The following is a 16,655-nucleotide window of genomic DNA, read 5'->3' as shown; positions in this document are numbered from 1 at the left end:
CAACATTCAATTGCTTTGCAAAGAATTGATTGCCTGGAGAGCTCTGAATAAGAGAGGGAAACATTGTTTTTAATAAAAGGGAAAAAAGAAATAATTTCAGACGGTTTGGTCAAAATGACCAAATGCAGGTTCTGACATTGGAATGCAAGCTCTGGTCTAGCAATATGCTTGTTCAATGTCACACACCCCCCCCCCCCAAATCCATGATTTTAGATCAGTGTTTCTCAACCTTGACAATTTTAAGGCATGTGGACTTCAACTCCCACTGCTGGCTGTGGAATTCTGGGAGTTGAAGTCCACGTGCCTTAAAATTGTCAAGGTTGAGAAACACTGTTTTAGATGTTTTCGTTTTTCACAGATTGCTTGTCACATGAACAGTAACATAGCATCAAAACACTGAGTAAGCATTTGGTAAAATTGATGTATTTTTTAAATTACAGGAATGAAGGCAAAGTTGCTATCACTTTATAGCCTTAAAAGCTTTTCATCTCATGACAGAATAACAAAATAGGACGGGACCTTGAAGGTCTTCTCGTCCAACCGCAAGAAACCCTATATAATTTCAGACGAATGGCTGTCCAATCTCTTCTTAAATACCTCCAGTGTTGGAGCACCCACAACCTCTGTAGGCAAGTCGCTCCATTGATCAATTGTTCTATCTGTCAGGAAATTTCTCCTTAGTTCTAGGTTGGTTCTCTTCTTGATTAGTTTCTATCTATTGCTTCTTGTCTTGCCTTCAGGGGCTTTGCAGAATCTCTCTGAATTACATGGTCCCTTAAGTATTAGTTTTTAAAGATGTCACTTGTCTATGAGACATTCAAAAGCAGTTTGACAATATGATAACTCAGTTTAAAATTTGGCTCAGAAAAGTGATCAGTAAACTTGCAGAATAATACATTAAATATAACAAATTTTCCAGTTTAGAAAAAAACAACAACATGAGGTTTGACTCCAGAAGTTATAGGAGGTTTTTAAGAAGAGTTTGGACAGCCATTTGTCTGAAATGGTATAGGGTCTCCTGCTTGGGTAGGGGGTTGGACTAGATGACCTCCAACGTCCCTCCATATCTGGTATTCTGTATTCTAAATATAATTAGAATAATTATAGGCTCTGAACTGTATAAATTTAAATCCTACAGAATGATCCTCTTTTTTGCTCACACTGCAAGGGAAGACATATGATAGAAACTGACATTCTGGAATATCTACCATTTTTCCTAGCTACCTCTGCTCAAACTGGAAGCCAACCTACTTTGTAGTCATCAAATCCAGGGCTTTTCACAGATTGTACCACTTTTAGGACATGACAATATTTGAATACTACCAGTGCTTAGCAAGGTGTCAAAAACCTGATGACTAAAAAAAAAAAAAGGGGGCGAATTTTGGTCTTTACAGGTTAGATTCATTTGTTATAGAAATGGCTAGTTTATAATATTATGGAAAAGTAAAAAGTTGAGGTTCAGTGTTAATGCTTCCTTCCAACTGCAACAGTGGAACTCAGAAGTCAATGCCTTTTCTTTTCTTTTTCCCTTCTCCCTCTCACTTTTCCTCTGACCCTTTGCTCGCAACCCTCCCTCACACTTTGCTAGCAAAAGTCTCTAGCTTGTTCTCATTCACTCACACATTGCTTGAAGCTTCTCTCTTGCTTTATTCACTCACATGTTGCTCGCAAAAGCTTTTATCTTGCTCCATTCACTCACACGTTGCTGGCAAAAGCTTTTATCTTGCTCTCATTCATTCACACGTTGCTCGCAAAAGCCCTTTGCTCGTTCTTTCACTCACCCTTTGCTTGCAAAGGCCGTTTGCTCACTCTCTCCTCACCGCTTCGCTAACAAAAGCCTCTTCTCTTCTCTCTCTGTGTTTTTTTTCTCTCTCCCGCCAAAACTTGCTCCTTTTATAGCTTCTTCTCTCTCTGCCTCCTCTTCCTCCTTTTTTCTTCCGGGTGTGCCAGAAGCTCCAATCAGCATGCAGCTGCACATGCAGATCCTGGGGCTTCTGCTGAGCCCTGCAGCTCCAGCTGATCTCCTCCAGGTCTGTGCGGCACTGTTTTAGCTGATTCTCTCCCCCGCTACACTTGGCTAGGGGTCGCATACCACCTGCCAGGTGCTAAAGTACCATTGGTGGTACGTGTGCCACTGGTTGAAAAGCCCTGATCGAATCCTCATATTTTATGATCTAGCTATCAAGGACTAGATTTACACATCAAGCTTAATTATGGATTATTGAATAAATTATAATTGATTGAGTTTGAACAGTATACTAAATCTAAACAAACCATTGTTTGTTTTAATGCGATAGATGAATCCGATCTATATTTACCAACTCATATCTTTTGATTCCTGCAGTTGAAATGTATTATGTCAGAATGATTCTCCTAGTCTTTGCAGAATCTCCCAACAAAAGGGATGAATTACATTCTTCTTTATTCTCCACAACATTAAAATTAGTGAGAACAATATGAAACGAGAATTTTAGCCATACAGGTAAAAAAAGATAAAATAAGTTACTTCTATTTTATTTTAATTACACAATGGAAGAAATGATTTAATTTCACTCTTTGGGAAAGAAAGTCAACTAGCTTAAGACAAAATCAAGGATGTCTGAGATATCAGTTGCTCTTCTTAGTAGTTCAATGTAGCTCCAATAAAAATGTAAATATATTTGGTCATATTTGGCACGTACCTTTTAATTTTTTTTAATTATTTCTGCTTCTGGCATTTTATAGGAAAAAAAATACAAAGCACCCTGTAACTACTCTAGTTTCTGAGATTTCATTAAATATTATCCACACTTTGACACAATGGTAATAATTGGAAACATCATTATAAAAATGAGCAAAAAGGAAAAAAAATTAAACTAAATTCTTAGAATATGAAATTCTGTCATGTACTGGGCTCCTATGAATTGTTATTTACATTCATAGTTCTGTCTGAAATCATTTCGTTATTGATTCCTTTTTACTACCACTATTTATTTAATAGTGCTCTTCAAATTCAGCTAAATCACTCTTTCTGGAAAATGGCCAACTAATCCTAATCCTATTCAAATTAATTATGATGTGCAGTTGCTGAGATTTAAAGTGAGAAACAAAAGTGTAAGAATAATTATGCTTCATTTAAACTTTCACAAGTTGTAGTATTTTCAAAGGGATTCTAATAAAATAGATGATTTAAAAAAACTAATGGATGAAAATTTAAGACTTAAGAATTATATTACCTAAAATTTGCAACAACATTATATTAGGTTAGGGCTTTAATTAATACACTTTATTTAAATGCAAATTCCGTTGTCTCTTTTCTTTGAACTAGATCTGCACAAGTTTTGGAATACTATTACCAATATAATATTGAATTCCAATAGATTATTTTACATAGACAATTTTAACCCTTTAAACATAGCATCTGGATTAAAATATAATTCAAATGCTTGTGAATTATTTTTATATTTTTATTATAAATGTAGAACAAATTGATTAACATTACTATGCTAAATCACCCTGTGGAAAGAAAAGCTGGTGAACATAAAAATCAGGACCAGTAATGTGAATTTTTTTCAGATAATGTCTTAATAATGACAATGAACGTTTCTTGCTTGGTTGTATATGTTCCATAAAACCCAAAACTATATTAACCACTTGTAGGATTAGTGCTCTCAAAAATGTAAGGATTCATGTGTCGCAATATGGAAAGAAATTATTTATATTTGATATAAGTAACATAGTGGAGTACTGAGGATTGCCCTGAAGTTATATCTATAATGCAGAAATTTTAAGACCACAAGCAACATTAATTTAGTTTCTTACACTGCAGCATCAAGAACTTGTGTAGTTCATAAAGGATACTAAAAGCTCCTGTTGATTTTAATATTTCCTGCATATATATAAATTTTTTACAGTGTTTCAAAATGACATTTAAACAAGAATAGGTAAAATTAGTCATAAAAATGGTGAGAAAAATAGGAAACAGTCAGCTATAAGTAGGAAGAATAATGGAAAACAGAAGCATTCAGATCTAGATACTCAGGTTTCATATTAGTACCCAGGTTGCTAATAAATATCTACTTCTATCACAGCATATAATTTTATTGGATTATTGTAAAATAATATTTTCAAATGAATAGCAAAATATTATTTCTAAAGAAACACACCACACGTATATAAGTGTCAGACAAGAATCAGTGAGAGAACTTGTGGAATCACTAGCAGAACTCAATCTAAAAATACACAACTTTTGTTGAAAATAACGTTTTTGAAATAATCTAAAGTCATGTGAGCAATAAATGGACTTGTCAACACACTCCCCCAGATGGCTTTAGATTAGAAAATATTTTATGCTAAGCTATGTAATAATCAAAGCAATTTGTCAAACAAACAAACTTTCCTCAAAACAGCCCTATAATTAGTATATACTAATTCCAAAATTATTTCAAATTATTTCCATGATGATATAGACCATTTTCCAAATCAGATTTTGTGCTGTAGTATGCTCAGCTCTTATGCTAAATACATCTCTGAGGTTTTTAATATTTAAAAAAATACCATAAAAATACGACAATTTACCTGAAAGAAATGTAGCGAAAAGAAATTCACAGAAATAATTTTAAACCTTGGATAAAGGATGCAAACACACAAACAAAAACTATTCTCATCCAAAACCATTGTCTACCAATTTCTTAATGAATAATGAAATATCTGTCAGTTAAGGAAGTATTCATTCTGTTTTTTACCTAAAAAGGTATTACACACAACTTAATACACTAAATTGCATTAGCACAGATCTCTAATTCCTGCTCAGAACATCAGATAATTACTTCCTATGACAAAAGACTGGGAACATATCTTTTGTACATGGTGTTATTTTCACACTGACCTGTATTCTTCAAATAGAGAACAGGAGGGGAATGAATAGATTTCAAAACGACGGTTCCATTTTGAATCAACAGTCTACCAAAAGCTTTTGAAAAAGAACTCAAAAGCAAAAGGACCGAAAACCCTGTTGCGGCTCAAATGCCTTAAGGTTGTTATTTGTAGCATGGTACTTTGTCAATTTGGCTTCATTTTACACAGCCCACTTTCACAAGTGTTACTGGATTAAAATGTGCCTAGCCTGACAATGAAACAGCAGAACCATCATGCATTGTTATGCAACTCATTGTCTGCAAGGGGGACTTGTAGCTGTTCTTTATTCAGCAAGTGCCAACTGCATGTTTAATCAATGTCACCACTCACTACCCTACGCAACTGAAGCCACTGACATTCCACTCTTCAGATCTGACTGGCTGCTAAGTTATGCAATGCTCTGAAGAATGCCTTGGGATTATTTGTCGGATGCTCTGAATGCAGGTGTGTAATACTCCTATTCTTGTCGCAAACAACTAACTTTGTTCCTTCTGGATAAAAATATAAACAGGGCAATATAACTGCATCTACTACATTTGGATTTACAATTCAGCAACATGAAGAAAACATCTTCAGAGAATTAACAAGCTCGAGAGCACGTTACAAAAACATGCATCTGGAATGTCTTGGGTAAATAGCTACATGTATATGACAAAGAGTGGGAGATTAAATTTTAACCGGAAGCCTCAGCTGTGTATCCACTATTGGTACAGAATGTGCTTCATCTGATCGAAGATTCAAAAAATTTAAAAGGGAACAAACATACAACCCGGATAAGAAGAGCAGGGTTTTCCTTTCAAACATAACGTTGTTTCAATGGATAACCAACATAAGGCCTGCATTTCTTGGAAGATATTATAACACTATTGCATCTGCAGCCTAATTTATCAAGAAATTGTTCATGCATGCATACAATTTCTGCTCTGACTGAAAGGAACAGCCCTCCATGAAGATAAGGCTGTTTTTCCACTGCAGTGAGGAGTAAGCAGCATGTCTGATGAGATTTTATTCCTGATGCAATGTAGGGTAAGAGAGGCTTTTATGAATCTTTAAGTGTAAATTAATGTATTAATGCTTGATTGCTGCAATCACTTTCATTTTAAATGGAATTAAAATATTCAAAAACATGTAGTTTCAATAGGCATTCAGTTACATGCCTTTCTGAATATAGTGTATAAATTGTCTGGGATTCCATTCAGATTAGACAATATTTTTTTCCAACAGTAATATTTAAATACAACAAATTGCAAATCCCAGTATAAATACATCTTGATTTTATGACACCAAAAGATTGTAAGATGAATTATGCAACAAAACTCACATTTAATCTATATTAACCACCACAAAACAAAAAAGAAACAGAAGACAATAGCTGGTATCTACCATACATTGTATATATAGCACTTCTTCAAAACCTTCTTAACACCATCGTGCTATCTGTTGCCACACTTTATGGTAGCATTTATACAATTTTCTCTTTTTTTCTTTCCAGTTTACATGCAGATTTCTAGATATAAAATCCACTAAAACCACCCTACCTTTTATATAAAAGGCTAACCTAATTTGTGCTATGTGATCAAACTTGTTCATTGACATATCAACATTTACTAATTTAATTACCTGGCTGTTTCCTGTTTATTTGTTTTTCAGTAAGTCACATATGTTTACTATGTAAAGTATAGATGCAGGTTCTGGGGGAAATAAACTATTCAGTTCAAAACTTAAAATTAGGTTGGAATGAATTATAAATTTCTCCTTTTTTACTACGAAAAAAACAAAATAGAATACATGTGCAGCAATATGTGGGTTATATACATGTTGGATTTGTGTGCATATGTATATGTGTGAAGGGGAGGGAGGATCCACAAAGTAAGTAATTTTTTTCCTTCTTTCTAGCCAGCAGTCCAAACGCTGGTGAAGGTCTTTGCAGAAAAAATGAGGAGCGCTGCCATTACAACGCTAGAAGATGTAAAAAGGCAAGAAGAAAGTGAGGAAAAAGAGGAATCTGTTTTAGCTCTGTTGGGAATAATTGGAACAGTTCTTAATCTATTTGTAATAGTTTTTGTGTATATCTACACAACCCTTTGATGGTTTTCTAGAAATCTGGAAAAGCACATAGTGCAAAGGTCAGCAATGACAAATAGGATCAGTGAACTCTATCCAACAGGAAACAAAGCCTCAAAAGAAGGTATACATTCCAGACAGAACTGCCCAGTTAAAGGCCCAGCACCACTGACCATAAAATATACCTTTGAATCTAATTAAGCGTATTACATGTAAATGAGTGTCAATATTCAATCTCTAAAATGCGTACAGTGTTCTTCTGCCAGTGAACATGGGAGACATTGATAATATAAGGACGTTACAAATAAAGATAATGGTGCCACAAAACCTACTTGTTTTATTTACCTGATCCCCATTAAGCTTCTGGATTCATTTAAATAACATTTGGGTTGGAATCCAGCGCACCTTCCTACCATCAAGTGCTAAAATTTATACAAGTATATATGAAATGTAGAAAGAAGAACACTGTTAGGCATCATATTATAAATAAATAAAATATTCATTGATTAGCTTCCATGATACTTTTATTTCTTATACTGCTGACAATTCAGTCAGGTACTCCAATATAATGCTTGTAGGTATTAATTTATATCCATGCTTATAAGCTACACTCTATATAACATGTAATTGTAAAACAATGTTTGCATTGCAAATTGTTATTTCAAGGGCAATTTTCATTAAAAAAAAGAGAAGATCATGGTTTGAGGAAACCACAGTATTTGCTATCTAATATAGAAGTCTGACTTTAACAAAATATTGGAAAGAAATACATTGAGTAATTGAAATTTGAATCATGCATAGTTTAAAAACAGATGGTTCTAAAGTATTATGGTATTATATTGGTTCCAAACATATTCTCCATGGCCAATGGCCTGGGGAAATCTTTCATGCATTTACTTAAAATTCCTCTTAATTGATCTAAATAAACATTTTTACAGTTTTAAAGTGTCTCTTGGACTATAATGCTTATTGGGGGAAACCATAATGAAACCAATGGGATGTATTTATAATTTTTTTTTTTAAAAAAGGACTGTGCTGTTAAACTAAACCAATCATTTAAAGAATTATGGTCCATGGCACCGCCTTTCTTATTTTGCCTATATTTTAAAGAACATTTTAATTATAAGAAACATAATTAATATTTGAATAAATAATCTCTGAAAAATGTAATGTCTTTGAATACTAGAGGTGAAATATAACAAGGTAGTTGTCCTTCATTACTGTTTAATATCTGATGTAACTCTAATTTCTAAAACAGAAAATAGGACACTAATCAGATGAAAAACTAAGTCCAACGAACAGGTAGGTTGAACCTAACTTCTAAGCTGAAGCCAAAGTTTTTATCCACCGTAAGGACCCATTTTTAATTTAAAACACGTACTGTATCTTGTTAAGAACTAAATTAATCCTTGGGCCAAATGCTCAGACCTATAAAAGGACATTAAGAAGACAAAGAGTTTTATTTCTCTGAAATGCAAGGAGACCTATATTTGGACTTTGGATGCAAACAAAGGGATATAGAATAAGTATACATATAGTAAATGGACAAAAAGAATTGAGAAATGATATTGCTAACAAGACTGAAGTAAATGAAAAGAAAAACAGAAGAGTATAAGAACAGAAGTGAAAAATGAACATACGGTGTTTGAGCAAAGATGCATATACAGAAGAAAAGACAGTATAGGGCACATGCATTTTTAATGAATATTTTTGACAGGAAGTCCATGATAAGTAATAAAAAACAGAAATCAGTAAAGCATAGATTGTTGCAAGTTATTTATTAATCCTTGTCAAACTATCAGGTACAATTAAATGTCTCTTCAGATTAGCATTTGAACTTGACAATGGTTATGTTCAATTTAGAATGTTTACATTTTTTCCAGGCAGTCTCAAGAAGTCTTAAAGTGACCTAAAGTGGCATGCCTGCATATGCACGGGCACACACACAGTTCTAGAAAAATAATTTTGAATAAGAGATTTTGTTTAAAAAATATATGTGCTTACATGTAATATGTCATGATATATCTATACCTACAAAGATCAGAATTGTTTAATCAATGGTTCTTCCCATGACACTCTATCAAGGTGAAAGCTGGACTTTAAAAAAGTAGGATAGAAAGATCATAATATTTTTGAACTTTGGTATTGGAAAGGACTATTGAAAATACCATAGGTTGCTAAGAAATTAAACAAATGTGTCATAGAACAAATCAGTTAAAATTCTCAGTGAGACAAATGACCAGGCTTAGACTATATTCTGGACACATTTTGTGAAAACCAGTTTTCTTGAGAAGTTCATGATGCTTGGATAGGTGGAGGAAATTGTTACAGAATTTGCTGGATCTGAACCACATGTCCTTTAATTAATTTGTCCCACTGATCTCTATAATAATCTGACTATTGAATATTAAGAATCAAGTTCTTAAAATGTCTGAGCAGATAGTAGTTCCAGGCTGACATAATTTGGGCCCATAATTAACCAAGGTTGGACCTTCTTGAGAATATTACACTGTTGGCAGGATAAAAATAGTGTTGTTGGTTTTGAACATTGGTGTTGAAAAAGACTCATGAGAATACCGTGAACATCTAAGAAAACAAAAAAATAATTGAACAAATCAATCCCAAGTTTCCATTCAAGGCTGATATGAGCAGGTTCAAATGATCTTATTTCAGGCACATTATTGGAAAACCTAGCTCTCTGAAAAATACTGGGAAGGGTGGAAGAAAAAAGAAGAGGAGGACGATCAGCAGCAAGGTGTATGGACTCAGTTATAGTGCACTGTTGGAAGACTTGGAAAACCAGATTAGAGACAGATCATCATGGAGAAAACCTACCTATGCAATTGTTAGGAGTTGACAACACCTTGATGGCATATAATCAGTCATAGGTTTAATACAAAACCTTCTATCCAGCATCTGAATATGCTACTGAGTGGCTTAGATGAATGTTCTAATTATCTACTACAATAAAATCAACTTTTCTAAAGGGCTATGAGATGTTGACTATTTAGAATACTTTTGAAAGTTAAATCCATGGGTGAACCGGAACTCGGGAGGAGGTGGAATTTGTCTCAGTAGAGGTGTCCTTGGGATATAATGACTAATTATTCACTATATTTCTGAAACAGCCCTCATACCACAGCATTTGGCATAAAACACTTAGAAAGAGATACACTTTTATATGGCCCTAAATTAGTTTGAAGTTGAATACTAAAACTAGGCAACCTATAACCCGTTGGATTATCCTTTCAGAGATATTTCCTGAAAGGATATTTCCTGATGTATGTTTATGGAGATTCTCAGTCACCCAGGTTATGGTTATCAACCTTGAAGTTATTTTGCTTCTCATCCAAGAAGCTTCTTCAGTTCTGAAGAAGCTTCTTGGATGAGAAGCAAAATGTCTTCAAGGAAAAAAGAAAGGAAGTCTAGTTGCTTTTTGAAAAGTATCTTTAGGACATTCAGAGATGTATCTGCCTTGAAAATAACCCATGTTATACCATATAGCTCAATCAAACATCAGCAGACAAAATGTTTTATGAACATTTGTATTATGTCATAAATGTTTTAGGATAATGTTTTTATGTCACATTTTATAAATTTATCAAATTTCAATCTCATGGCAGGCATGGATCCTGAGTTTTGAATGCATCCTTGTAAGTTAGCTTATTTGAACTTGTTGTTCAGTCGCTAAGTTGTGTCTGACTCTTTGTGGACCATAGCATGCTAGGCAACCCTGTCCTCCATTGTGTCTCTGAGTCTGCCCAAATTCATACCCATTGCGTTAACATTAAAAAAAAAAATCTAAAATCATGTGATTTGGCCCCATCATTTCCTGGCAGATAGAAGAAGAAATGGAAGCAATCCAAAGTCCAGAAGAGCAACCCAGAGATTACCAAGCCAGATTCTGCAATGCTCTCCATTGTAGTTTTGGAATTGACATCTTGCAGTCCCTAGTAATGGGTACTTTGTGAGGGTACATTCTGGATTGCAGAACACAGATATGTTATCCATCAGTAGAAGCAACTTTTGTAGCAATACAAAATACACAGACTCACCAATTGTTAGCTTTACAGATTTAATAACTTAAAACCAAATTCTCTCCTACTAATAGAAAATGGGATGGTCAACCATAGGATGAAATGCCAGATACTATCCACTTTTATTGTAAAAAAACACAGGTGCTAGAAATCTTAATGTCTGGAATGCAGGGACAATATCCATAGGGCATCAATTTTACATTCCTATACCAATACACTCCCAAACTACTAATATTTTGTCTCCCTCTATAATTTGAAACTCTAAAGGAAAACTTTAATCCTGCTTTTTTCCACTAGGGTAGCCAAGACCCTCTTTCCACTTTTATTACTGTTAATCAGTCTGGTCTCTTTGTATCTCCACCTATCTCGGGATTGAATATTTTGTTAACAGATACTGGTGCAACTTACTCTGTTCTGCAAGTCTCTTTCTTGTCCTTTTTGCCTCAGGGAAATATGAACATGGAAGCAGTGAGACTACATGCTTCCAAAATATGGCAGGATGGACAAAGAGAGGAAAAAATATCACTTTGTTTAGGATCATAAAATCATTAATCACTATGTGATTCTTTTTCTTCCCATTGTTCCAAATACTACTGTAGTTATTGTTATTATCCCTGCCAAACCACTCATTTTACTGTCATAAATCTTTGTTCTGTCTCCTTCAATGTATCTTTATAAACAGATTCTTGATTCAGATAGGTTGCAATTAATGTGAATTCAAATAATATGGTATCTGATTTAGTACAAATTATAAATTGATGCCAGGTTGTGTTTAATGCAACCCAAAATTCAGTTAATGTCAGGCTAGCACATGTACAATTGAGGCTAGCACACGAGCAATTGTGGCTGGGGTTTTAGACACTGCTAATTTTGGACGCTGACCTACCCTCAATTGGAGCATGCAAATTTGCTGAGATGTGGCTAGAGCACTCTGCATCTACCAGCATATTATAAAGATTAAAATAAAGAAAAAACAGTCTATGCTGCTAAAATATTTTGAGAGGCAATAAAGATATTTTTGTCAGGGTAAGTTTACCTTTAGGAATAATATTTAGATTTTTTTTTTGCTTTTTATAACTATCATGTTACTTTCTTAACCATACATTTATATTATATTTTTATCCTTTATGATAATATTTCATTAATATAGATATAAAAGTTATATTTAAAATTTATACAGTCTATTTCTATCGAGCTAGAATCAATTCCCCCATTTTCTATAGAAACATAACTTGAAATACTGTGAATTAAAATAATGCAACCATTTCATAGGATTAATTAGCTACACTAATCAAAACCCACCTGTACCTGTTATTCTTTTCCTCTCAGAGAAACAAGTACACTTGGACATGTTTACTCCAGGGATTTTAGATATTTGCAACATTATTTTGATTAGGAGCCGCCCAGAGTTTATTGAAATAGGGGCAGCTATATAAATGTAATAAACAAACAAAACAAACAAACAAACAAACAGGAATGAGTCCACAAGAAACACTAACTCTTCCTGAAGAAGCAAAACTAATATAGTATGTGGACAACCTCCTAGTGCAGGAGTGGGCAACCTTGTCTCTTTTATGACTCGTGGACTTCAATTCCCAGAATTCGTGAGCCAGCTGGCTCAGGAATTCTGGGAATTGAAGTCCACGAGTCATAAAAGAGACAAGGTTGCCTACCCCTGTCCTAGTGGTAGCTCTTGAAAACCACACTGGAAGGCATTCTTGTTACATCTGTCACTTAAGGGTTATAAAATATCCAGTAAAAACTTGCAATTTTACTTTTCAGAAGCTCCTTATTTGGGACACCTAATTTGGGAATCTATTTTAAAACCCAGTCATATTACCTGCACAGTAACATGTTCCATCACTCTTACTAAAAAAAGTTCAGAGAATTTTTCTAGGGACCATTAACTTCTATCACCAATAGATCCCCAAGTATTCCACTTTGACTAAGCCTCTTTATGCTGTAATCTTTGTTTCTGTTACAGATAATTTACTTCTCTTAAGCAATTGCTTTCTACCATTTCTGCTTTGGAGAGATCTGATTTCAAAAACCTATTTAAATTATGTAGTCATAAAAAGCGTGGACTTCTTGCTACAACTGGATGGATGCCATACAAAAACTATTATCCTGTGGCAAATGTTTTTCAGCCTGCTTGCATGTTTTTCAGCCTGCTGCTGCTTTACTAAGTGATAAATCACAATGCCTGATATTAAGAAACCCTCCTACAATAGCTGTTTTTGCCTTATTAAAAAGCCTATATACTGTATATTTTCTCCCCAAAGACTTCTTGTTATGATGTAATCTTGTAAGCAGCTAAAGGGGTTATTTTAGTTCACTGCCCACTCTTGAAGCCTCCTTTCCTTTTACTAATCCAACAGAAGGCACCCTGCCCAAATTGTCACAGGAATGTCACTTCTGTCAGAATTCTTTGATATTCTCCTGGCAAATCTTGATCTGATGGCTTCTGTCTCAAAGGTAAAATATTTTTTATATTTATAGCTCCTCATCTCAAAAACATGTGATTCTGGGTGGCATACAACACAACAGCGGTTAAAAGACTCAAAACAGTCTAAAATCAAAACAAAACAAATAAATAAAATATATTACATAAACAACTCCCCCGCCCCAAAGCGGGAGAACAAACATCACTTAATGTCATGCAGCCAACTTACAGAATCTCTCAGGGATCCCCAAGGTTGATAGAAAAAAGCCACATGTTTTAAGAGCCTTCCAGAAGGCTAACAAAGATTGGACTATCCTCAGCTTGGGAAGAACGATATTCTACAGGATGTGGGCCATAGCAGTAAAAGCACACTACCTGAATCCCGCCAGATGGTGCTGATTTGGGGGCAGGACCCACAGTATTCCCCCTCCTGACCAACATGCTGAAATGGGTAAATGTAATTAGGAAGAGAAAGTCCCTCAAATAACCTGGTCTATGCCATGTGGGCATTTAAAGGTCAAAAACAGCATCCTGAATTGCACCTGGAAGCAAACTGGCAGCCAATGGAGCTCACAAACACGCATCTTTCTAGGGGGCACACTTAATTGTCCATTCAGCTGCATTCTAAACCAGCTGAAGCTAACAGATGATTTTCAAGGGCATGAACGCACACATGAAGCTGTGCAAAGGCCCTCCTAGCTACAACTTCCAACTGCTCTTTGAGAAAGAGTCATGAGTCTAGAAGATCCTCAAATTGCACACTGGGCCTAGAGGCACTGACATCCCCCCCAATATCAAAGCTTGAACTAGAAGGCCCCAAACCTCAGAACTATTCATTCTTGCCAGGGTTCAGCTGAAGCCTGTTGTTCCCCATCCAAATAACTATAGCCTCCATGCATCCAGGCTAGATGTCAACCATATCACTTACTTCACTGAGGGGAAAGATATAAATTGAGTGTAACCAGAAAACTGATAGCTTACCCCATGGTGACAGATGATCCCACCCAGAAACTTCATGCAGATTTTAAATAGGAGTACACAGAATACTGAACCCTGCAGAACCTCTCACTCCTAATTAACATTAATTGATTCATTCTTTTAATTCTAAAAAAATAAAGATACCTTACGTCTCAGTGACAAAGGAATCCCAGGAATATATGCCTCTTTATAAGATAATTCCCCCTTCATTTTATATATAAACTTTAAACAAACAAATCAATTTCATATTCCTTTTCTTTACACAATAATTTATTTTCTTGCAAACTACAACAAATCTCTTCCTATTAGTCTTAGCTCATATCTATAAACAAATCATTAAAGCCTTATCATTCAATCCGATTACAGCTCTATTAAGAGCTACCAGAAACATAATAAAAATAATTTTTAATTTCTTCAAATAATGTCTCACAAATTAATAATCTTCTTTTCATCTCCTCAGAAACTCCTCCCCAGCTTTAACACATTCCTTCAATTTTAATACTATAGCTTGCCACTTTAAAGCTTCATTATTCAGTCCCATTAAAAACTGTTAGAAAAAAATCATACACATTTTAACCTTGATCAAATAAGTTAATTTTATAAACCTTCCTTTTACTTTTAAAAGTCTTGTTTATTCTTTTCAACCAGTCTCTCAAAATCCAATTTCTTTTCTTTCTCTAACTTTCTTCATAAATATAACAGATTTCTCTTGTTCAAAATAAGAAAGTTGTCCATGTCACACTTCTCAGTTGAAATCCACACATGCAAATCACTCTTCTGTTTTATTATTTGTATCTCCCTTTTAGCTATTAAAACACCAGCTGATTTCATTTGTAAATCTTATATAACATCCTGTTCAGTATCATTCTTATATGCAGTTAATTTTAAGTTCATATTCAAAACAGTCTATTCCTGAATTGAATCTTCTTCTATCTCCTCTTTTGAACTCATTTTTATTGTAACAGACAATCTTAAAAAAAAAGTTCGGAGTACATCATTGCCAAATATCTTTGAATACTTCCAGAGTTAAAATTCCTTTTTCCATTCTGAACTGGTGGGCCTTCTCCTTTAATTATAATTTTTAGGTTTTTTTCCTCTACTAGTCGCTAGTAACCAAATTCAAGGTTGCCTCTTATTCTGTTTTTCCAAGCCACAACACAGGGAAAGATCTCTTACACTTAAATTAAAAATCTTCATGTGTTTTTAAAGAAACTACAGGAAGTATTCTTATAATTATTTCAAAATCTTATCCAGAGTCAATCTGGTTCCTTAATCTGTTTAAAACATTCCAAAGGAATCATTCTAATCACATTTTGGTGCTTATTTCCAAATAAAAAACTTTTTCTTTAAGTTCTTAAACTTACTAAATTTCTTAGTTGGGGTTTCAAGGAAAATTGCCCAGTATAATAAAATGTGTCCTTCTGAAGCTTCTTAGTATGCAAAAAGCAACTTACAAACCCTGTCTAAGAGAGAAAGTTGGTGAACTCAGTATCTTTTTAAAGGCTCTGAACTGAGGCTTGGGCAAAACTGATTTACTTGACTACCAGACCAATAAAACCTGCTGTTTTATGGTTTCATTGCCGGAACCATCTCTATGGAGCACTAAGGGTGATCCCAGGCCCTTCTCGTAATCTGGAGAGACTTTGGGGAGCCAATTGATTCACTAGGCCCTCTTTCTGCTGGAGTCATTGGCTCCACTCTTGCAGAGCTGTCCATTGTCACTACTTCCCCAGAAGTCAAGAAATATTGAGGCTTCCAACTCAAAATTCTAACTCAAGTTTTTGAATAAACAATATTGGAATTGCAGTAAAAAACAATTAGATACTTCGAATTCTAAGCCACAACAAACATAACAGATTGCTAATAACATCAGTGAATGTGAAGTGCAGGAATACAAACCTGGCCATTAAGAATTAACAAGTAGGGCTGGGAATTCAACAAGTTTTAGATAGGAGCTAAGTCAGTGGTTCCCAACCTTTTTAATGCCGCGACCCCCAACCGGTCGTAAGTCGAGGACTATTCAACCGGTCGTAAGTCGAGGTTTACTCAACTGGTGCAGTACCGTTTGCAGAATGGGACTTTTGGCGGGCTCAGCAGGGCAGAGACAGCCTGGACAATTCCTATTGGCTTTTGAAAGCCAATAGAATTAGACTCTATTCAAGAGAGTCTATTCTATTGGCTTTCAAAAGCCAATAGAATAAAAGGGAGTACCACAGCTAAGGAAAAGGGAAAAAAAA

At 34.7% G+C, this 16,655-nt stretch overlaps 1 protein-coding gene and 1 long non-coding RNA gene across 12 annotated transcripts in view; one reads left to right on the top strand and one right to left on the bottom strand.

The window, feature by feature from the left end:
- BIRC6 (baculoviral IAP repeat containing 6) overlaps positions 1-16,655 on the bottom strand; it is a 149,594-nt gene that overhangs the window by 21,333 nt on the left and 111,606 nt on the right. The window lies entirely within an intron of this gene.
- On the top strand, positions 1,464-7,908 carry LOC120312086. Its single transcript, XR_005557783.1, has 2 exons — positions 1,464-5,922; positions 6,793-7,908. It is a non-coding gene; the product is annotated as an uncharacterized LOC120312086 (long non-coding RNA).

This window comes from Crotalus tigris, unplaced genomic scaffold (genome assembly GCF_016545835.1).
Source record: "Crotalus tigris isolate CLP2741 ecotype Arizona unplaced genomic scaffold, ASM1654583v1 scf7180000018420.1175843, whole genome shotgun sequence".
In the NCBI taxonomy this organism is placed as follows: domain Eukaryota; kingdom Metazoa; phylum Chordata; class Lepidosauria; order Squamata; family Viperidae; genus Crotalus; species Crotalus tigris.
Note: the sequence above shows the minus strand (reverse complement) of the source record. Positions and strands in the feature narration are given on the sequence as shown.